Here is a 23191-nt window from a genome sequence, read left to right as displayed (position 1 = left end):
CTAGTTGATACTCACCTTTGTTTCGCCTGCCTTCTAATTTCACTTGCTACTTTTCTACTTCCTGTTACCAGCTCTACTTCCTTCCAATTTGAGCGACCCCTCAGGTTCCTATCCCCCTGACAAGCTAGCTTAAACCCTCCCCAACAGCACCAGCAAATCTCCCTGGTCCTGTTAAGGTGTAGCCGGTCCATCTTGTTCTGGGGCAGGTGGGACCTGTACACGCTCCAATGCCTCAGGAATCTGATGCTCTCCCTCCTACACAAATTCTCCAGCCACGTGTTCAATCGATCAATCCTCCTATTCCTATGCTCACTTGCATGTGGCAGTGGGAGTAATCCTGAGATTACTGCTCTTCAGGTCCTGCTTTTTAATTTCCTTCCTAACTCCCTAAAATATCCTTTCAGATCATCCTTCTTCCTACTTACGTCACTGGTACCAATGTGGACCACGACCTCTGGTTGTTCACCCTCCCACAGAAGGATGTCCTGCAGCCACTTGTGATATCCTTGACCCTGCACCAGGGTGGCAACACACCATCCTGGAGTCACATTTACTGCTGCAGAAATGCCTGTGTGATCCCCTGACTCCCGAATCCCCGATCACTATTGCTTTTCCACTCTTCTTCCTCCCCTCCTGTGAAGCTGAGCCACCCATGGTGCCACGGACTTTGCTTTGGCTACACTCCCAGGGAACCATCACCCTCACCAGTATCCAAATGGAAAACCGAGTAGCAAGCAAGATAGACTCAGGGGACTCCTGCACTACCTGCTTGGTTCTCTTAGACTGCCTGGAGGTCACCCATTCCCTCTCTTCCTACATGCTCCAAACCTGCGGTGTGACCACCTCCCTAAACAGGCTATCCACGTAGCCCTACGCCTCACGGATGCTCAACAGTGACTCCAGTCGCCACTCGAGTTCCAAAACCCGGAGTTCAAGCTATCTAAGTGAATAAGCATCATTTTAAAAGATTGCAGATCCTGAGCAGTTATAACCAAAAAGGTGATACAGTTTGAAAGCATTTTAACTGTTGTAATTACAAGTGCATTTAACTTTTGGTGATGTCATAACCTTGTAGTAGTAAACCTTTGATATATTCAATGGTACAAGTGTTTGCCTTTAACACATTTCATTTTTACATTGCGTCTCGGGTGGACGGAAAAGACCTCCTGCCATTTTGAGAAAGAGAAGGGAACACTCCTCGTTTCCTGGCCAACATTTATCCCTCATCAACAAAACAGGTTATCTGGTAATCATATTGCTGTGCGCAAATTGTCCGTCACGTTCCCCGAGATCAACTGGGATACAAACAAACAGTGTGAAGGGCACAGAGGGCACACTGCATTCAAAAGAATATTTTTAGACAGCACATATCAACCCCAACGTGAGGGGGCGCAATTCTAGATTTGGTCTTCGGTAATGAAGTTGGGCAAGTGGATGAACTAACAGTGGGTGACCATTTTGGAGACAGTGAACATATTACAGCCAGTTTTAGCATAATCATGGAAAAGGACAAGGATTAAACAGGAGTAAATTGAGGGAATTTTACGAAACTGAGAGGTGACCTGGCAAAAGTGGACTGGATACAGCTCGTTGAAGGAAAATCAGTGGCAAACCAGTGGGAGGCATTCAAAAGCGAGATACTGGAGGCACAGTGTAGGCATGTCCCCACAAAGATAAAGGGCTGTACTGCTAAATCAACAGCCCCCTGGTTATCTAGAAGCTTACAGGGTAAGTTAAAGCAGAAAAAGAATGGTTATGATGATCACAAATACTTGAGAAAGCCTAGAGGAGTGTAGAAAGTGTAGGGGTGAAGTAAAAAATGAAATTAGGGAAGCAAAGAGAAGACATGAAAAATTAATGTCAGGTAAAATCAAGGAAAACCCAAAGATTTTATCAGTACATTAAGAGCAAGAGGATAACTAAGGAAAGGGCCTATCAGAGATGTACAAGGGAACTTATGTGTGGATGCAGAAGATGTGGGCAAAGTTCTTAATGAGTTTTTTGTCTCTGTCATCACAAAGGAGAGGGTTGATGTAGACATTGTTGTTAAAGAGGAGGAGTGTGAAATATTAGATAAGATAAGCATAATGAGAGAGGAGGTACTAGAGGGTCTGACATCCTTGAAAGTGGATAACTCGCTAGGGCCGGATGGATTGCAACCCAGGTTGTTAAAGGAAGCCAGGGAGGAAATAGCAAATGTACTGAGGATCATCTTCAAATCTTCACTAGATACAGGCCAGGTACTAGATGATTGGAGGACTGCGAACGTTATACCATTGTTTAAAAAGGGTGCCAGGGAGAGGCCAAATAATTATAGGTCGGTCAGTCTGATCTCTATGGTGGGTAAATTGTTAGAATCTATTCTGAGGGACAGCATAAACTGTCATTTAGAAAGGCACGGATTAATCATGGATAGTCAGCATGGATTTATTAAGGGACAGTCATGTCTTACTAACTTAATTGAGTTTTTTGAGGAAGTAACAACGAGGATTGATGAGGGTAGTGCAGTAGATGATCTCTATATGGATTTTAGTAAGGCATTTGACAAGATCCCGCATGGTAGACTGGTCAGCAAAATGAAAGCCCAGGGGTTACAGGGGAATGTGGCAGGTTGGATCCAAAATTGGCTCAGTGACAGGAAACAAAGGGTAGTAGTCAACAGATGTTCTTGTGAATGGAAAGCTGCTTCCAGTGGCGTTCCACAAAGCTCAGTTGGATCTCTTGCTGTTTGTGGTATATATTAATGATTTGGACTGAAATGTGGGAGGCATGATTGGGAAATTTGCAGATGACACAAAAATTGCTGTGTAATTGATAGTGAAGAGGATGGCTGTAGACTCCAGAATGATATGAATGGTTTGGTTGAGTGGGTGGAAAAGTGGCAAATGGAATTCAATCCAGGAGAAGTGCGAGGTAATGCATTTGGGGAGGGAAAATGAAGCGAGGGAATACGCAATAAATGGGAGGATATTGAGAGGGATAGAGGAACGGAGATACCTTGGGAGTGCATTTCCAAAGGTCCCTGAAGGTGGCAGAACAGGTAGATAGAGCGGTGAAGAAGGCAGATGGAATGCTTTCCTTTATTGGCCGAGGTATAGGATACAAAAGCAGGGATGTGATGCTGGAACTGTATAAAATGATGGTTAGGCCACAGCTGGAGTACTGCATATAGTTCTGGTCACCACATTACAGAAGGGCATAATTGCTCTGGAGAGAGTACAGAGGAGATTTACAAGAATGTTGCCAGAGCTTGAAAGTTGCAGCGATGAGGAAAGACCCACATTCAGTTCACAAGTCTTCTCGAATTGTTAATGACTTTCTCACAAACTTTAGCTGCCAACTCTAAGCACATAACACAATTTTAGGTAATAGCTTCAAAAACAACACTTTTGACTGCCATACATCAGATTATATTCAGTCACTGGCTTACAAGATCATACATTCATATGGTTCCTTTCAGCAAGTCAGGCCTTTTACCCATAATCATTTTCCCTTACTCCTCAAGATACAATTATTCTCTGTCCAGCCATCATCTACATGTTGGAAATAAATCTAATATTAATGCAAGTTTAATTTCAAGAAAGCAGAAAAAGATAATATCTTCAAAATATGAAACACTGAGGCTCAGTGGTAGTGTCCTGGAGTTTTTGGGTTCAAGCCCCACTCAAACTTGAGCAGATAATCTAGGTAGACACTTCAGTTTTTTTTTAAATTTGTTTTGTTGCATGTGAGCGTCGGTGGCAAGGCCAGCGTTTGATGCCCATCCCTAATTGCCCTCGACAACGGAGTGGCTTGCTAGAACATTTCAGAGGGCAGTTTAGAATCAACCACATCGCTGTGATTTTGGAGTCACATGTAGGCCAGACCAGGGTAAGGATGGCAGATTTCCTTCCCTAAAGGGCATTAGTGAAGCTGGTGGGTTTTTTACAACAATCGATGATCGTTTCAGATCACCATTACTGAGACCAGCTTTCAATTTCAGATTTTATTAAAAAGTTGAATAAATTAAATTCAAATCCCACCAGCTGCCATGGTGGGATTCGAGCCCGTGCCCTGAGTGTACTAGCCTGGGTCTCTGGATTACTAGTTTAGTGACCGCTACACCATCTTTCCATAGAGAATGCTGCATTGGCAGAGCTGCCATCTTTCAGATGAAACCAAGGCCTGATCTCCCTGATCATATGAATGTAAACGATCCGATGGCGCTATTGGAAGAGCATGGAATTCCCTTAGGAACCTGTCCAAGATGCCTCCCTTAGCCAACACTCAAAAATTGATCACTCCTCTCGCTATTTGTGAGACCCCGTGTCTAAATTGACCACTGAATTTGTTTACAGGAAAACAGACTATGCTTTTCATGTAATTAATTGGTTCTAAAATGCTTTGAGACATCCTGAGGATGTAATAATGTGATACATTAATGAAAGGTCTTTTGTTTAATCTAGATTAAGAGACTCGTGTAATTTCTACTCATCTCGGTGGCCTATACCTGTAGTCACACGCAAATGCTCCATTAAATCTTCCAAGCAAATTGAACTCCCACACTCATTGTTGATGACTGCTGCAAACAAGAGCATACAGCATTGGATTTACTGTTATTAGCAAGTCCCTAGTGCAGTTCTCTGGTATTAAGTTGTCTAATGTTTAGCAAAGACATTAACCCATTCAAAATGAACAGGTCGACACCTGCATTAAAAGAGTGGATAGTGGAATGTCACCTGCAGACGTCGAGTGTTTGTCCAACAGTAATATCTAGGTCCACAGTGTGGAGCTTGCTTACTTTTAAAGGTTTAAAGTTGCATATTCAGACTGAAACGGTGCAGTGCTGGTGCAGCATACCTGCAATCAAACTATGATCCTACATAATTAGCACTGAAGAAATTTTACAAGCAATATTAACTTATCTCCCATGATGTTACTCACAGCAAATACAGAAGTCACATTTGCAATAATAGTGCTGTTCTGCCACGTAACGCACCAACCATCAGGGCTGTGCATTTAAGTCACAGATTAAGGCAAACATTATATTCTGAAAACAATTAAATATGATGGGAAAGTATGACAGAAAAATTGCTTCACTTACAGGAAGTGCACATTGTATGCAGAACTCTTAACGTTGTTAATTAGCATTCAGAAGCTCAGCTACTTACAAAATGAATCCTGCTGACTTCTCCAGTTCAGCTTTTGATCATTGAGGTAGTGTCAAACTGATTTGAAGCACCGACACAGGCTGAAGACAGGGAACATCTGGTAACACTTATAATGTATCATTACAATATGAGCAGGAAGTAAAGCATCAACAGCACACTGACCAGAAACACACTAAAGGATGAGGCCCCAACGAGCTTGCATTCAGCCCAAGAATCCCCTTCAGACCACCTAAAGCTATGACTGACTTGTTCGCACTTTTGGAGATCCTGTCAGGAAGGAAGAGACAGGATAGGAAATAGGGCCCTCCTCTTCCCACAATTTTGATTACTATCCAGGAAGGTTTGAAAGATAAATAGCTCTATGAGGAACTGAAGGATGTTTAAATGTCCAACTGGCAGCAACATGTTGGCGTGGGAGCTGAGAGAGCGAGACAAACAGCAATGCCATGCTTATATTGGCATTTCAAGTTAAACAAGCAGACGTCCTTTGTGTACCAATTTGAACCCATGACCGTGAAAACCTATTTAATTAGTGTGCAATGAAGATATCAGTGCAGTGATTTCATATCATTAGAGCGTTACACCTTTGCTTTGTTGTATGCCAAGTTATGATCGACTGCAACAATAATTGATGACAATCATCCTTGCACAGGGAATCCTTCAATTCACCCGTGCGAGTGCTAAGAGCCAGCTCACTGCAAGCCAGACACTTTTGCGTCCCGTGTCTTCCAAGATGGAAGAGACAAAGGCTGAAACAGAAAGTATCCTCAAAGGCAGCAGTGGAGCCCAGTGCCATCCACATTTGAATTATGCTTCTGGAAACCTAATCGCAAATGTACATTGAAGCTAATTAAAGCAGATAAGTAAAAGCTTGTTTAAAAATATTTTGTTTAAAGTGTAACAAATTTGGCCATTTGAGAAATGGAACATGGCTGAGGCAGACGCAGCAACAGGCAGACGCAGACACTCGGACAGGGTCGGAAGAATGACTAAGACACAATTACGTGATGACAGTGACATAAATTTAAAAATATTTTTCACCTCTGTAAGCAAAGCAAGAGAGAGCTAATTGTTTTGAAAGTATAAAATTGCTGCCTTTTCTACTTTTTAAGATTGTTTTGGATCAGGCATGTTTAAACTAGGGGGTGCACGATGCAATTAAGAAAGCTGATGATGGCTTAAGAGTCGAGACTGAATTGCATTTTGTGACAGGTAGTAAAGGATCACAGGGCGCTAGTCAATAGTTAATTCTAGTAATGTGACAATCGATACTAGCTGGCATCCCATAGCATTGCTCACAGTAGATGGATGAAATTGTTTCACACAGAAAAGGTTATACCATGTATTATTCTTGTTCTAACCTACAGATGTGTAACTTAATGAGTGCCTTTAAAAAGAGAAGGAACTTGAATTTATCTCATCTTTCATGATTATAGGAAGTCCCAAAGTGCCTTACAGCCAATGAAGTACTTTTTGAAGTGTAGTCACACAGCAAGAATCCAAAGAAACAGCAATGTGATAATGACCAGATAATCTGCTTTCGTGATGTTGATTGAAAGATAAATATTGGACAGGAAACTAGGGAGAACTCCCTTGCTTTGCTTCAAAATTGTACCATGGGATCTTTTACGTCCACCTGAGGGGACAGACGGAGTTTAATTCCTCATCCAAATGATGGCACCTCGAACAGTGTGGCACTTCTTCCATCCTGCACTGGAGTGTCAGTCAAGATACTTGAAGGCTTTATTGTAAGTATGATGGCTTCAAGTCAATTAAAAGCCAATTAGTCTTTAGTTAAGTAGAAAATCTATCAAAGATCAGACTGGCGTTTTACAAAAGAACACACTTTATTTGTGACTGTGGTGCTCAAGTGAATTGGAAAAAGTTATTTTCTGTTGCTGGTGACAGTTCTCTTCACATTTTAGTAACTGGATTTCTCTTCCTTCATTTTATTTAAAAGTGTAACACAAGTATTTCAGACAGCTGGTCAGTGATGTGGGTGGCTTCCTCTTTTCATTTCACAACCAATCACAGAGAGTGTTTTCTCATAAGTTTTAAAAAAAAGGAAGGTTACATTTTTATTTCAATAGCAAAACCCGAATTGTTGGCAACCTACATCCACTCATGCATTCACACACACGCGCAAAGATAGACAGAAGGGAAACAGCAAGTTCCACGCGATGTGAAGAGTTCATGGTTCACAGAAACCCATTGCATCTTCTCAGGTGAAAAGTCTTATCAAAGGTGCAGGCGTATAGGTTTGCAGTCATGAACTTGATGAGGTGTTCTAGATTTCTGGTGGTTAAAACTTCAGTCCAGAGGCAGTGGTCACAGTTTTAAGTTCTCTGCTGTAGCAAGTTGAAGTATAGCAGCAGCTTATACTTACCTGGACCGATCTCAGCCTGTGTGTGGAACTGACGTTCTGAGGTTTTTTTTTTATCTTCCTGTTCTGTCCAGAGGGCTACCTTTTAAAGGTAAAATATTTATCACATTTGAGCCTCTGTCAGGTGACACAAGACTCTCTCCCCTGGTGTGACAAAACAATGGTCCAGGATATGGAAATCATCGCTATCTGTGGGTGTCTGGATGGGAAGCATTCTGTTGCAATAGTGCTACCTCACATCTATTCATCTTGGTTTCAGCTGTGAAGTCAATCTGTCTATAGAATCTTTGTTAGTTCATTCCTGTAGGTAGGAGTCACAAAGTTGTAATGGGCTCCTTTCAATTTCAATGAGTTTTCCCCAAAGCTAATTCAGATGCAGTTTCATCTTTGCAGACAGGCTTGTTTATTAGAAATACAGGAGGGGGTCACCTGACCTCTACTCAATTTGTCTGTGGTACAAACGTACCCATTTCTCACGGTTCAGTTTAATAGCGACATGAAGTCCCGTGACATTGATCACAAGTCGTGGGAGTCAGTTGCCACTGATCGCCAGAGCTGACGGGCAGCCATAAAGGCAGGGCTAAAGTGTGGCGAGTCAAAGAGACTTAGCAGTTGGCAGGAAAAAAGACAGAAGCACAAGGGGAGAGCCAACTGTGCAACAGCCCCGACAACCAATTTTATCTGCAGCACCTGTGGAAGGGTCTGTCACTCTAGAATTGGCCTTTATAGCCACTCCAGGCGCTGCTTCACAAACCACTGACCACCTCCAGGCGCTTAACCATTGGCCTCCTTGGCTCGAGAGACAAAGAAGAAGAGTTTAATAGTTGACTTTTTAGTGTCATAATTCCTTCAGCTCATTGTTTATTGAGTCATGGCCCCTTCCAAGCATGACACAAGAAACTGCATGCTTGAAAAGAGTGAAACCTAAAGTATGACAAATACATTGATTTATTGACAGGGACAAAGAACAGCATCAATAATTTGTGAGATTATTATTTAGTTCTGTTTAAATTAATTATATTTCAATCAATTTCTTAGTGGTCTTCCTTGTTGCAGCGAAGGAATGCAGCATCAAGTGATGAGATTTATTACCACATGGTGTTTTAAATGAAGATCCCGTGTTTGAACCTGTACCAAATCTCTTCGACTCAACTGAGGTCCATAAAGTCATCCATCTAAACCATACATGATATCAGAAGTGCTACTACAATGAGAGGGGTGACATTGGAGCCCGTGTACACAACAGGATGAGCAATTCAGAGGTCTGGACTACTAATCCAGAGAAAAAAAGGAGTTCAAAGCTCACCGGAGGAGCTTTGAAAATTTGAATTCAGCGTAAAAATAGCTGGAAATAAAAAGCTGGTGTCAGTAAAAGTACAAGGCTGTTGGATTGTCATTAAACATTAAGTGTACATGAATGCATCTTAGGGAAGGAAAACCGGCTGTCCTACTCCATCTGGCCACACGTGTCTCCAGTCCCACACCAATGTGGTTGATCCTTGCCTGCTCTCTGAATCGGCAGAACAAGCCATTCATTTGTATCAAACTCAGGACAACTGAGAGATGAGCAATAAGTTTTGCCAGTGATGCCTGCAGCCCAGGAATGATTTTTCTCTTTTTACGTTCTGAGAAATCGCAATTGTAAACAAGTAAGCTGAGGCATTCATTAGTGTACGGGCCAACATTCATCTGTTGAGAGATACACATTGGTCAGGAAACCAAAACGCCACAGTCTGTTCATTTATTTGTTGGTTGTTTGTGTGATCTTGATATTCACAAACTGGCTGTTGCACATCCGACATAACAATGATGGCACTTCAAAAATACATCACTGGCTGTAAAGTGCTTTGGGAATGAATTAAGGTTGCAAAATGTCCCATATAAATGCAAATTCTAACTTTTTGAAGTCAGAAGGATGAGAAAATATCACTGATGCAACAAAAAATCCATTCGCTAGACAGCAATTTTTGGTTTAAAAGCCCAATCTTGCCGTTACATTACAAATACCAACGTGCATAATTCATCAATTTCATTGCAAAAACCAACCCCAAAGTGAGCAAACATTTATTACAGGATGTAAAACTTACAAATATTTGGTGGGGTGCAGAGGAAGACGCTTTAAGTTCACATCACTAATCTGATTTATTTCCACTTGGTATCCATGATGCTACATTGAGCCCCTGCATTGGGATGGTAGAGGAAAGGAAATGAGGTGATCTTCACGAAAATCCAAGACTCACCAAAGGACTGGCCTTAGTGGCACTGGTTGAGGCAGCTCCAACATGGACAGTAATAGAGCCATTGCTGTTTGTGGTGAGTCTGCATGGGGCTGGTATTCAGAGGACAAGACACTGAGGTGAGCAAACCACCCATATGCAGTAATTTCTTCCCCCATCCTCAGGTGCCAGCAGTAGAGCCCAGATCAGTTGTTAATTTTGGGAGAAAATGGATGAGGAGGGTTGACAACCCCAATCATAATGGTTTTGCTGGCTGCAGAATTTTGCTTGAAAGGTGTTCCATAAATACCGACGGCTAACATTTTCTGCTGGGATTATTATTGAATTACAGGCAGAAGAAACTTGATCTTTCACACACAGGCAATGCGCTAATTGATTAATGACTGGGCTCCAAATGGATAGGGAAGTGTACTGGTTTTGATTCATCTCTGGCTGGGACTCTAGAGCAGTGTCACCGCTGAACAACCCATGCAGGCTCCTCTAGAACAGGACTTGGTTTGAAGAATCCATTAATTGATGGGGTCAATCATTGTACAATGAGTAGACAGAGGGCTCTGAAGACTTTTTTTGTATCATCTTGAAGGCAAGAGTGTAATCACCATGCCAAGTCAGAAGATTATGGGGTAAAGTCCCAATCCAGGACTGGAGCAATAACCTTGGCTCACACTTAATGTGCAGTACTAGTTACAGAAGGTGCCGTCTTTCAGAAAGAACAGTAAACCGAGATGCTATGTGAAGAGCAGAGGGGTTTCTCAGTGTCCTGGCCAACCTTCATCCCCCAACCAACACCCGCATAACAGCTTATATTGTCATTCATACCATGGCTGTTTTTGGGGCCTTGTTGTGTGCTAATGGGTTTCTCCACTTCTCTATGGAACAGCAGTGACTACACTTCAAAATTATTTCATTGTCCCTGAAGCATTTCAGGAAAAGGTGCTTTATGACTTCAATTTGATTCTCAAGGCGCCAGGATATCTAATACTTCATATTTAAGAAGATTGGCGTCTCTCCCGATTGGCAGAAAACCCGTTTACGCAGAGCCATCCAGGGTTTCTACTGCAGTTACATCAGCTGATCAGCAGCTGGAAATTCCCAGTAGACATCGTTAAATTCCCAAAGGATATCCTTGATTATTGGATCTCCTGCAGTACGAGTAACAAGTTTATTTAATATTGCACCTTCGACGCTCTCAGGCCATCTCAAAATTCCCCACGTAATTCCCTGCAAATAAATAAAATGGATTCCCAGAGCTTAGATTGTCTACTTGGACTGCGGAGTGGTCAGATGTTCTTTGAGATCCTGCATTCAGGAATTGCTGGACCTTCGTGAGGATGCTGATGGACAAAGAACTCCTCGAAAGACAACAGGAGCTGATGCAGGTCTTACAAAAAGAGAACCTTTGCTTCAAGGCTTCATCAGGACTTGGGCTCGAAGTATTTGCATCACTGCACTGCCCCTTGAGCTGGCTCCGCAGCCTCTAAAATGCCTGCTGCACACTCCACATAGAACCCGTTACGGAACGGAAACTGCCAGTGACTATTGCATCAAATGGAAACTCAGTTCAGGTGGGAATAGCTGTGCAATACAATTTGGTTGCATTTCCCACCTCACGCCTTGGACTTTTACCTTATAAGTAGATATCACCCCATTTTGCCAACTATTTCCATCGCCGTGGGGGAAGAAAACTAGTATGGAGCAGCTTAAGCCCAATAAATTGAACCTCCACCTTCTGCTAACCACACTTTGCACCTCCAGACTGGAAAAAAAGGAACATGGGACTTGGGAGCGGGAGCAGGCCATTCAGCCCCTCGAGCCTGCTCCACCATCCCACAAGATCATGGCTGATCTGGTTGTGGCCCCAACTCCACTTGCCTGTCTGCCTCCTCGGTGTCGATTAGCACAAACTGTCAAGAAAATGAAGGAAGTGGAAATGGCATGCGGACTTCAAAATGGCACAAAGCTAATTCAGGATTGCAGGAGTTAAAACCTGGAAAATAGATACTGTGCTGAGACCAGGCAACAAAGTCCACGATGCAGCTGGAGCCTCTGGCATTTTATTCTGGCAGTCTGCCAACCTGCCGATAGATGTGACCCAACGATGGCGAAAACTGAACAGGAACCAGACTGTTGCTCGAAATGTGTGTTCTACTCTGCAGGGAGCCAACAGATTCATGCCCGGTCCTGTCCTCGGTGACATACACAATTCAAGGCTGACTGCTTTATGGCAGCATAACAGAGTCTTAAAACACAGACAGGGCCAATCAGCCCCTAGTGTCCATGCTGGCTCTTTGAAAGTGCTGCCCAATTTAGTCCCACACTCCAGCTTTCTCCCCATAATCCTGGAAATTATTTATTTTAAATACATGTCCAATTGCCTTTGGGAAGTTCCTATGGAATCAGATTCCATCACCCCTTTGGATAGTGTATTTTTTTTTATATATACGTTTTATGGGATATATAAGCGTCGCTGGCTAGGCCAGCAGTTATTGCCCATCCCTAATTGCCCTCGAGAAGGTAGTGGTGAGCTGCCTTCTTGAACCGCTGCAGTCCATGTGGGGTAGGTACCCAAATGGTGTTGTTAGGAAGGGAGTTCCAGGATTTTGACCCAACGACAGTGAAGGAATGGTGATATAGCTCCAAATCAGGATGGTGTGTGGCTTGGAGGGGAACTTGCAGGTGGTGGTGTTCAAAGGCAGCTGATGCCCTTGTCCTTCTAGGTCTTAGAGGTCACGGGTTTGGAAGGTGCTGCCTGAGTAGCCTTGGTGCGTTGCTGCGGTGCATCTTGTAGATGGTACACACTGCTGCAATGGTGAGTCAATGCTGGAGGGAGTGAATGTTTGTAGATGAGGTGCCAATCAAACGGGCTGTTTTGTCCTGGATGGTACAGAGCTTCTTGAGTGTTGTTGGAGCTGTCCCCATCCAGGCAAGTGGAGAGTACTCCACCAAACACATGACTTGTGCCCTGTAGCTGGTGGAAAGGCTTTGGGGAGTCAGGAGATGAGTTACTCGCCTCTGGATTCCTAGCCTCTTATCTGCCCTTGTAGCCACAGTACTTATATGGCGACTCCAGTTCAGTTTCTGGTCAATGGTAACCCACAGGATGTTCATAGTGGGGGATTCAGCAATTGTAATGCCATTGAATGTCAAGAGGGGGGGAATGGATAAATTCTCTTAGGTTGGACATGGTATTGCCTGGCACTTAGGTGGCAAGTAATGTTCATGCCACACATCAGCTCAAGCCTGGATTTTGTCCAGATCTGGCTGCATTTCTACACAGACAGCTTCAGTATCCGAGGAGTCGCGAATGGTGCTGAACATTGTGCAATCATCAGCAAACATCCCCATTTCTGACCTTATGATTGAAGGAAGGTCATTGTGAAGCAGCTGAAGATGGTTGGGCTTAGGACACTACCCTGAGGAGCTCCTGCAGTGATGTTCTAGTCTGAGACGACTGACCTCCAACAATCACAACCATCTTCCTTTGCGCTAGGTACGACTCGAATCAGAAGAGAGTTTCCCCCCATTCCCATCGACTCCAGTATTGCTAGGGCTCCTTGATGCCATACTAGGTCAAATGCTGCCTTGATGTCAAGGGCAATCATTCTCACCTCACCTCGAGTTCAGCTCTTCTGTCCATGTTTGAACCAAGGCTGTAATGAGGTCAGGAGCTGAGTGGCCATGGCAGAATCCAAACGGAGGGTCAGCGAGCAGGTTATTGCTAAGCAAGTGCCGCTTGATAGCACTGCCGAATACACCTTCCATCACTTTACTGGTGACAGAGTAGACTGATGTTTGGGGGGGGTGGGGGCAGTAATTGGCCAGGTTGGATTTGTCCTGCTTTTTGTGTACAGGACATACCTGGGCAATTTTCCACATTGCCGGGTAGATGCCAGTGTTGTACCTGTACTGAAACAGCTTGGCTAGGAGCACGGCAATTTGTAGAGCACAGGTCTTCAGTACTATTGCCGGAATATTGTCATTTTCAAAAGATAAAGCCCACTTTGTGAATTAATTTCTTATTTCCCCTCCAGTTCTTTTGCCAGTTATTTAAAATCCATAACTATTGGTTATTGTCCCACTTGCCAGAGGAAACAGATTCTCATTTGCTCAAAACTCCTCAATGCTAAATACTAATATTAGGTCTCCCCTCAACCTTCTCTGCTTTAAATGAGAACAATCCCAGCTTCTCCAATCTCACAACATAACCAAAGTCCCTCATCTCTGGGATCAACTTGGTAAAGCACCTCTAATTCTCCAAGGCCTTCGTATCCTTCCTGAAGCGTAGTATCCAGAATTGCAGACAATACTTCAGCTGAGGCCTAACTAGTGATTTGTAAACTTTCAGCATGACTCCCTTGTTTTTTTTTGTATTCAATGTGAAGTATCCCTAACACTTCCTTAATTGCCTCAACAATTTGCCCTGCCACCTTCAAGCTTTTGTGAATATGCTCTCGCCAGGTCTCACCACTCTTTCACACCCCCTCCTGCAGTCTGTTACTATCCTGCTCCCTATTTAATATGTTGCCAAGTTTTGCATCATCCATAAACCAAAAAAATAAACCCCTTATAAATTGCTATTTCATTGAATTTATTATCCTGTATTCACTGCTCACAGTGCAGTCTCCTCTATATTATGTAGGCCAAATGCAGACCTGGTGATGACTTTACAGAACACCTCTCTTCAGTCTGTAAATGTGACCTGAACTTCCGGTCGCCTGTCATCATTTTAATTTTCTGTTCCACTCCCATTCTGACCCCTCTGTCTTCAGCCTCCTACTGTTCCAATTCTTCTTTTGGGCCTCCTTATCTCGAGAGACAATGGATACGCGCCTGGAGGTGGTCAGTGGTTTGTGAAGCAGCGCCTGGAGTGGCTATAAAGGCCAATTCTGGAGTGACAGGCTCTTCCACAGGTGCTGCAGAGAAATTTGTTTGTTGGGGCTGTTGCACAGTTGGCTCTCCCCTTGCGCCTCTGTCTTTTTTCCTGCCAACTACTAAGTCTCTTCGACTCGCCACAATTTAGCCCTGTCTTTATGGCTGCCCGCCAGCTCTGGCGAATGCTGGCAACTGACTCCCACGACTTGTGATCAATGTCACACGATTTCATGTCGCGTTTGCAGACGTCTTTATAACGGAGACATGGACGGCCGGTGGGTCTGATACCAGTGGCGAGCTCGCTGTACAATGTGTCTTTGGGGATCCTGCCATCTTCCATGCGGCTCACATGGCCAATCCATCTCAAGCGCCGCTGACTCAGTAGTGTGTATAAGCTGGGGATGTTGGCCGCTTCAAGGACTTCTGTGTTGGAGATATAGTCCTGCCACCTGATGCCAAGTATTCTCCGAAGGCAGCGAAGATGGAATGAATTGAGACGTCGCTCTTGGCTGGCATCCGTTGTCCAGGCCTCGCTGCCGTACAGCAAGGTACTGAGGACACAGGCCTGATACACTCGGACTTTTGTGTTCCGTGTCAATGCGCCATTTTCCCACACTCTCTTGGCCAGTCTGAACATAGCAGTGGAAGCCTTACCCATGCGCTTGTTGATTTCTGCATCTAGAGACAGGTTACTGGTGATAGTTGAGCCTAGGTAGGTGAACTCTTGAACCACTTCCAGAGCATGGTCGCCAATATTGATGGATGGAGCATTTCTGACATCCTGCCCCATGATGTTCGTTTTCTTGAGGCTGATGGTTAGGCCAAATTCATTGCAGGCAGACGCAAACCTGTCGATGAGACTCTGCAGGCATTCTTCAGTGTGAGATGTTAAAGCAGCATCGTCAGCAAAGAGGAGTTCTCTGATGAGGACTTTCCGTACTTTGGACTTCGCTCTTAGACGGGCAAGGTTGAACAACCTGCCCCCGATCTTGTGTGGAGGAAAATTCCTTCTTCAGAGGATTTGAACGCATGTGAAAGCAGCAGGGAGAAGAAAATCCCAAAAAGTGTGGGTGCGAGAACACAGCCCTGTTTCACACCACTCAGGATAGGAAAGGGCTCTGATGAGGAGCCACCATGTTGAATTGTGCCTTTCATATTGTCATGGAATGAGGTGATGATACTTAGTAGCTTTGGTGGACATCCGATCTTTTCTAGTAGTCTGAAGAGACCACGTCTGCTGACGAGGTCAAAGGCTTTGGTGAGATCAATGAAAGCAATGTAGAGGGGCATCTGTTGTTCACGGCATTTCTCCTGTATCTGACGAAGGGAGAACAGCATGTCAATAGTCGATCTCTCTGCACGAAAGCCACACTGTGCCTCAGGGTAGACGCGCTCGGCCAGCTTCTGGAGCCTGTTCAGAGCGACTCGAGCAAAGACTTTCCCCACTATGCTGAGCAGGGAGATTCCACGGTAGTTGTTGCAGTCACCGCGGTCACCTTTGTTTTTATAGAGGGTGATGATGTTGGCATCGCGCATGTCCTGGGGTACTGCTCCCTCGTCCCAGCACAGGCATAGCAGTTCATGTAGTGCTGAGAGTATAGCAGGCTTGGCACTCTTGATTATTTCAGGGGTAATGCTGTCCTTCCCAGGGGCTTTTCCGCTGGCTAGGGAATCAATGGCATCACTGAGTTCCGATTTGGTTGGCTGTATGTCCAGCTCATCCATGACTGGTAGAGGCTGTTCCAATTAAGCACCAGGTAAACCTAAGGAACTGCACCTCATCTTTCAACTGGGCACTTCACAGCCTTCCGGGTGCACGGAGTTTTACAAATTCAGCTCATAAACACTACTCAATTTTGGTTTGGAAGGCAGCTGCTGGCGAGATCCTGCTTTTCCCATTTCAACCTCCTCATGACACATCCTTCGTTTCTTTTCCTGTCCCATTACCACCTCCATTTGCCTTACACAATCATCCCTTCTGACATTTAGTCTCTCCTGCCTTCCACCCGATCACAGGCCTTCCCGTATGCTCTTTTCTCCCCTCCCCATTTCTCGGCCTTGCTTAAAAACTGACATCGCTAAGCACTCCCAATACTGACAAAATTAGCTCTGTTTCTCTCTCCACACAGGCTGCCAGCCCTGCTGAATATTGCCAGCATTTTCTGTTTTCCCTTACTTGTACTTAATGTCTTTAAAACAGAAAAATCTCCCAAAGTGTTTCTCGGGGGACAGACTGGTCAGACATTGACCAAGAGGGGAAGGACAGAGTTTGGTGGGGAGGGGGGAGGCAGAGGGATGAATGAAAGTATGATCAAAGTAGATTGCGAGAAGGCTACTGAATATGGAGAAACATCACAGCATAACCTTGTCCTGAACATACAGACTTCTAGTAGGGGTTCCTAGACAGTGAGTAGGAGCAGTAAACTTTCCCTACTTATTCCCTCCCCCGACCATGAACATCAAGGCTAACTGTAGTGTCTCTATCATCACCCAGTTGTGATTAGCTGATCAGCACAGACCATTCATTGGTTCATATATCTTAGCAACTCATTGGCTAAACTTGCTGAACCATGTGTTTTGCAGAGTTGAGCACTGTTTTTCATTACAGAATTATAACATAATTGATGATCCATCCCAAAAATATTACAAGGTTAGCATTTTCCAGTTATTCATGTCATACTATAAATACATAATGTTCTCCTTTGATAGAGCACCAGAGGCTAGACGGAACTATTGTCTTTTCACAGCAGGTATCATAACTCTGACACACACCAGTAACTTCTCAATATAATAGTTTGCTGGATTCACGAGGAACCAAATCTTTTTAACCCTACATCAAGCATCTTTTGCATATGTTCGTGATTATGTATAGCTGTGCTTTCTCATGAAGGTAAACAAACTGGATTTTTTTTGTCTCCATTTCTTTTTTTAAAATTCCATAAAGTATTGGGGCAATATTTGCTATCAAAATAACTGAGGTTAATGGGGCTCACTTATTTATGCATAAACAGTAGAGCATCTTCAGGCAAGGGGCAGATTCACAATTAAATACAAATATCCAAAAGTTGCTGTCTGCGCCGTACCACTCTCTATTAGTGAGATTCAGCTTTGTGAAGCTGTCTGCCTCACTTCAATATTAAGTTGCTTTATTTGTGCGGCAGCTACCAACTAAACTGGTCATAGATATTTAAAGCTAGTAATTAGTAGCACAAGTACCCTTTTAATGTCGATCATACAATGCTACAGCATAGGAGGCCGTCATTCGGCCCATCATGCCAACTCTTTGATAGAGCTATCCAATTAGCTCTTTCCCCATAACCCTGCAAATGTTTTCCCTTCAGGTATTTTTTTTTTTTTTTACCCAATTCCAAGGAGAACCCCACCAGTTTCTCCGGTCCCTCCATATAACTGAAAACCTTTATCCCTGGTATCATTCTAGGCAATCTCTTCTGCACCCTCTCTAGGGTCTTTACATCTCTCAAGGTGGGGTACCTGCTTCCATCACCATTTCAGGTAGTGTATTCCAGATCACAACAGCATGATGTGTTAAACGTTTCCTTGGCTGAAATTTTCCACAGCAGCTGAGGTTCCGCTGATGGGGCCAAAAGCGGGAGATGACCCTACTTCGGCCGATAGAGAGACCTGGAGAGGCATATTCACGGTAGTGGCCAATTAAGTGGCCACCCCCAGGGCGGTCATCCCAATTAAGGACAGCAGCCCGTCCCCAAGAGCTGCCAGGTCAGAGGGCTGACAGCTCAGCAGCACCACCACTGCAGTAGCCAAGGCACCCTTGAGGATGTGCAAGTGGGCTCGAGGGATTCTGGGAACAGACAGGCAGGCCCAGCAATCTGGTACCATTCTAGCAAATCTCTCCTGTGCCTTCTCCAAGGCCTTGACATCCTTCCAAGACTGTGGTTCTCAGAAATGAACCCAATACTCCAGCTGAGGCCTAACCAGTGTTTTAAAGGTTTAGCACAACTGTTTTTGCACTCTACGCCTCCATTAATAAAGCCAAGGACCCCATATGCTTTTTTTTAAAAAAACAGCCTTCTCAAAATTATGCTGCCACCTTCAAAGATCTGTGTGCAGCACAGATCTCTCCATTCCTGAAATCCCCTAATTGGTGGTGTTTAGTTCCATAATTTACCAGGGTGGGATTTAAATTTGTGACCCAAAAGTTGCTCATCCAGTCCCATAACTACCAGGCTTCCATACCCTTGGCTAATAATTGTTCATTGCTGCCCCTCAACCTCTCTGGCACTGAAAATTAATTACAAGTAAAGAATCGCATTCCTTCACATATTAAATTTTTCAAGGGGATTTTAAAAATGTCAAATATTCATTTATACATAATAAATTTATTTTCTACTTTCTATTTATTTTTACTCATTTTTCCTCTCTCAATTCAATCTCTGTCCCTCTCTATTTCTCCTTCTGCACATAATTTGATATTAAATTCATCCGCTAATTTAGATTTCCTTCTCAGTTCCTGCACTGTTGATTCCCCAATCCTTAAATCTTATTTGTTAAGGAGATAGACTTGGCTTGTCTGGTTCATTCAGGTCCCAGATGCCCTGTTGCCGTAACTGTGCCATTATCAGTTCCCACTTTCAGCAGGACAGTCTTAAAATGAGGAGAGAGGTGCAGAGGTTTAGAAAGGGAATTCCAGCACTCAGGGCCTCAATGGCTGAAAACACATTTGCCAATGGTGAGCAGTGCTTTAGCATGCCTTCAGCTCCCCATGTGGGCTAATTCACCTAGTTAAATATCTCAAGAGGAACATATCTTAATGCATTTGTCTAAAATTCCTTTATGCACCACCTTTAAATGATGTAAATTGTGTGTGAAAAATAGCCAGCTTATTTTGAACACGTCTATTAAACAAGAAGAACTTGACGCCCTTGTGTCAAGTCTTTGTACAAGTTGGAAAGTGGGATTCGGCTGCACAGCTGTTTTCAGGCCAGCACAAACATGATGGGCCAAATGGCCTCCTTTTGTGCTGTAAATTTCTATGATAACACTGCTGATTGCAGCATGTACCAGATTATAAATCATCGGCATGTTGTTAAGAGTGCTTCTAGTTTTTATTAAATTTTGAAAATTTGTGTTTTAAAACTGAAAGAGTCCATAGATTTTTTTTTTTTAAAAACAAGGGTCACAGAGGTTTCAATTGTGAACAGTTACTGGAAGGCACCCATCTTCAAATAATTACTCAGCAGGGGTTGTTTTTGACTTGGGGAAGATGTTTACAGAAAAGTGATTTATAGGGGGCCAGGAGGCTTGACTCTTGAGATGCTTTTGGTTTTGCTTTGGACACAGTGAGTTGGGATATATAGACAATGGTGTGAATAGACAGTTGGAGAAAACTTGCCAAAATAGCAACACCCAGCTCTTTGAAAAAGCATGCTAATTATCCATCGCTTGAGAAGCAAGTGCAAGAAACTGCCTGAAATCCATTACTGCATTTTCCCTGGAAAGCCTGCCCAAACTGATCTTCAACGTCACCTGACAAGAACTGTTCTAGGAAGGTCCCAGCAACACCCATCTATATGTATTTGGGACACCAAACCAGAAAAGGTCCTCTGACATCTTTCTTTTTTCTTCTTGAATTAGCAAGTATTTTGGCCAAAGTATTCTTTTTTGTTTTTTTGTACTGGAGTTCTGAAGAGTAAACCTCTATTTTTTCAGTTAACGGGGGTGTGGGGTGGGGTGGGGTGGGGGGGGGGGGGTGGTGTGGTATGTGTATTTGAGAGACAGAGGGGCTAAAGATAAAATGGAACTTTTAGATTTTGATCGGTGTGTTTATACTTTGCTTTACCTTACTGGTTAAGACTTGGTTTATAATAAACTGATAATTTTGTTCTTTAGGAAAGAAACATAGTTAGTGTGTTTTATTCTGAAATAAAAATATATGATTGACCGTTTTGGCAAGTGGGACAAAATTTAAATATGTTGTGACCTTTGGAGAAGTGGACCTAGAACAAACTGTGCACTCCTCCCACCTTGGTCGCAACAGTGTGCCTTCATTGTCAAAGTATTCTTCAATCACCTGTGGGAATAGCACAATGACCAATTGGTCCTGGGCAGGATTCGTCCATTCTTCAGGAACTCACGTAAGCAATTGCGAAAGAATTCTTTTGTCCAAGTTTTCAAAGATGCAAAAAAAAAGTAACAACCAGAGTTATTATTACTTGTTCACTGATATAGAACTAACTCCACTGCAAATTAATTACAGAACTGAACATGCTCCACACGATGGGACTATAGATTTCCAGTTTTGACCTGGCGCATGAAGAAACATTTGGAAAGAGCTGTCGGGCCTTTCATACCCTCAGTTGTCTCAAAATACGTCACATCTTTTCTTTTTAAAGTGTCGTCACAATTTCACAGGCAAACTCTGCAGCCAATTTGTGCACAGTAAAGGTCCCACAAACAGCAATAAGATGGGAGGCGGAGGGGGTTGCTAATGTTGATTGAGGGATGAATGCTGAACAAGACACCTGCGGGAATCCCCCTCTTCAAAAAAAAAAAAAGGGCCACAGTCGCACACATCCAGGTCATGTTTAACCTCTCATCTGAAAGATGTGTTCCAGTTGTGGAATGGGGTTTAAGCCACAACCTTCTGGCAGAGGCAGGAATGCTACCAGTGAGCCAAGCAGGCAGAAAATTAAAAAGGGGCATTGTCACCATAGGTAGTAGTCTGAAATTTCAAACAAAAAAAAAAGATTGCAAAAGTTTATATCGCAGCAAATTTTGCAACGCTGGTCAAAATGGTAATCAGCCAGCAGAGAGTTCAAGTGGTCAGCTTGCAACCAAACCCAACCCTAAACTCCCTAATGAGCTGACCACTCCTCTTCAACATCTTTGGCACTTGCAGGATTGGGCTCAAGCCAATGCTTAAAACACACAAAAATATCAATGAATCACCATAGCAATCAATGTGTACATTTTAAAAGACTGAGAATGTGTCGTCATTCGTTCTGATCAAATCTACAGTGCACTGCATTCAGACAGCCAATACAGAAGAGAAAAATATGGGAATGAGGGGAACGGAAGCAAGGATTTTTTTTTGTAAGACCTTTACTGAAAGTCCATTTTTTTTTAAATGGATGCCCATCTTAATCCAACTCTTCAATGTGCCAGTACTTCAGCCTTCCTGGTATCTTTATGCTGTACGAGCTTTACAAACCAGAAGGCTTACATTCGCTCCCCATCTGTTATGAGTCATCTGACTACGGAGGGGGGGGGCGGGGGGGTGCGTGAAGAGGGAAAAAAAAAAAAGAGGGATGGCAGTAAATAAGTGACTGCTGCTCTTGGGACGAGGAAAAGGTGAGAAATTTTTTTTTTTTTTTTTTTAAAGTGAACTTTTGACCAGGTTCCTCACATTTTAAAAAAAATTCATTTCATGGGTTGTGGGCGTCACTGGCTAGACCAACATTTTTTGCTCATCCCCAAGTGCCCTCGAGAAGGTGGTGGTGAGCTGCCTTCTTGACCTGCTGCAGTCCGTCTGGTGCAGGTACACCCACAGTGCTGTTAGGGAGAGAGTTTCAGGATTTTGATCCAGTGACAGTGAAGGAACGGTAATGTAGTTCCAAATCAGGATGGTGTGTGGCTTGGAGGGAAACTTGCAGGTGGTGGTGTTCCCACACATCTGCTGCCCTTGCCGTTCTAGGTGGTAGAGGTAGTGAGTTTGGTGCTGTCGAAGGAGGCGTGGTGAGTTGCTGATAGATGGTACACACTGCTGCCACTGTGCATCGGTGGTGGAGGGAGTGAAAATTGAAGGTGGATGGGGTGCCAATCAAGCAGGCTGCTTTGTTCTGGATGGTGAAAGCTTCCATAGTCGTGTTGGAGCTGCAAGTGGAGAGTATTCCATCACACTGTTAGCTTGTGCCTTGTAGATGGTTGACAGGCATTGGGGAGTCAGAAGGTGAGTTACACATCCCAGGATTCCCAGCTCTGACCTGCTCTTGTAGCCACAGTATTTATATGGCTACTCCAGTTCAGTTTCCGGTCAATGGTAACCCCCCCCCACTAGAAAGTTGATAGTGGGGGATGTGGCAATCGTAATGCCGTTGAATGTCAAGGGGAAATGGTTAGATTCTCTCTTGTTGGAGACCATCATTGCCTGCCACTTGCGTGGCACGAATGTTACTTGCCACTTATAAGTCCAAACTTGTTGTCCAGGTCTTGCTGCATTTGGGCACAGACTGCTTCAGTATCTGAAGAGTTGTTAATGGTACTGAATGTGGTACAAATCAGCAGCAAACATCCCCACTTCTGATCTCATCTTACAGGGAAGGTCATTGATGAAGCAGCTGAAGATAGTTGGGCCTAGAGCACTACCCTGAGAAACTCCTGCAGCAATGATCTGAGGCTTAGATGACTTGCCTCCAACAACCTTCCTTTGTGCTAGCTATGACTCCTGTTTGCTATCCAGTGATCCAGGCTGAGGATCAGGACAGAGAACAGGGTGAGGACAGGACAGAGTTGTCAGTGGGGCTGTTCCCCACCTATGATTGAGTGTTGAATGGCTGCTTAGTCAATGAGCT

General features: G+C 43.8%; 1 protein-coding gene across 9 annotated transcripts in view; it reads right to left on the bottom strand.

Moving 5' to 3' along the window:
* The window catches only part of cd276 (CD276 molecule), a 344803-nt gene that overhangs the window by 277916 nt on the left and 43696 nt on the right, over positions 1–23191 (bottom strand). The window contains exon 1 of one of the 9 annotated variants that reach the window (XM_068015425.1): positions 5151–5233. The exons of the other annotated variants lie outside the window; for them this stretch is intronic. The gene's annotated coding sequence lies outside the window, so the exon portion shown is untranslated. Of the gene's footprint in view, positions 1–5150; positions 5234–23191 lie in introns of those variants that run through there. 9 annotated transcript variants of the gene reach the window in all.

Source organism: Heterodontus francisci, chromosome 35 (genome assembly GCF_036365525.1).
Source record: "Heterodontus francisci isolate sHetFra1 chromosome 35, sHetFra1.hap1, whole genome shotgun sequence".
NCBI lineage: Eukaryota > Metazoa > Chordata > Chondrichthyes > Heterodontiformes > Heterodontidae > Heterodontus > Heterodontus francisci.
This window is presented reverse-complemented; position numbering and strand designations above follow the sequence as displayed.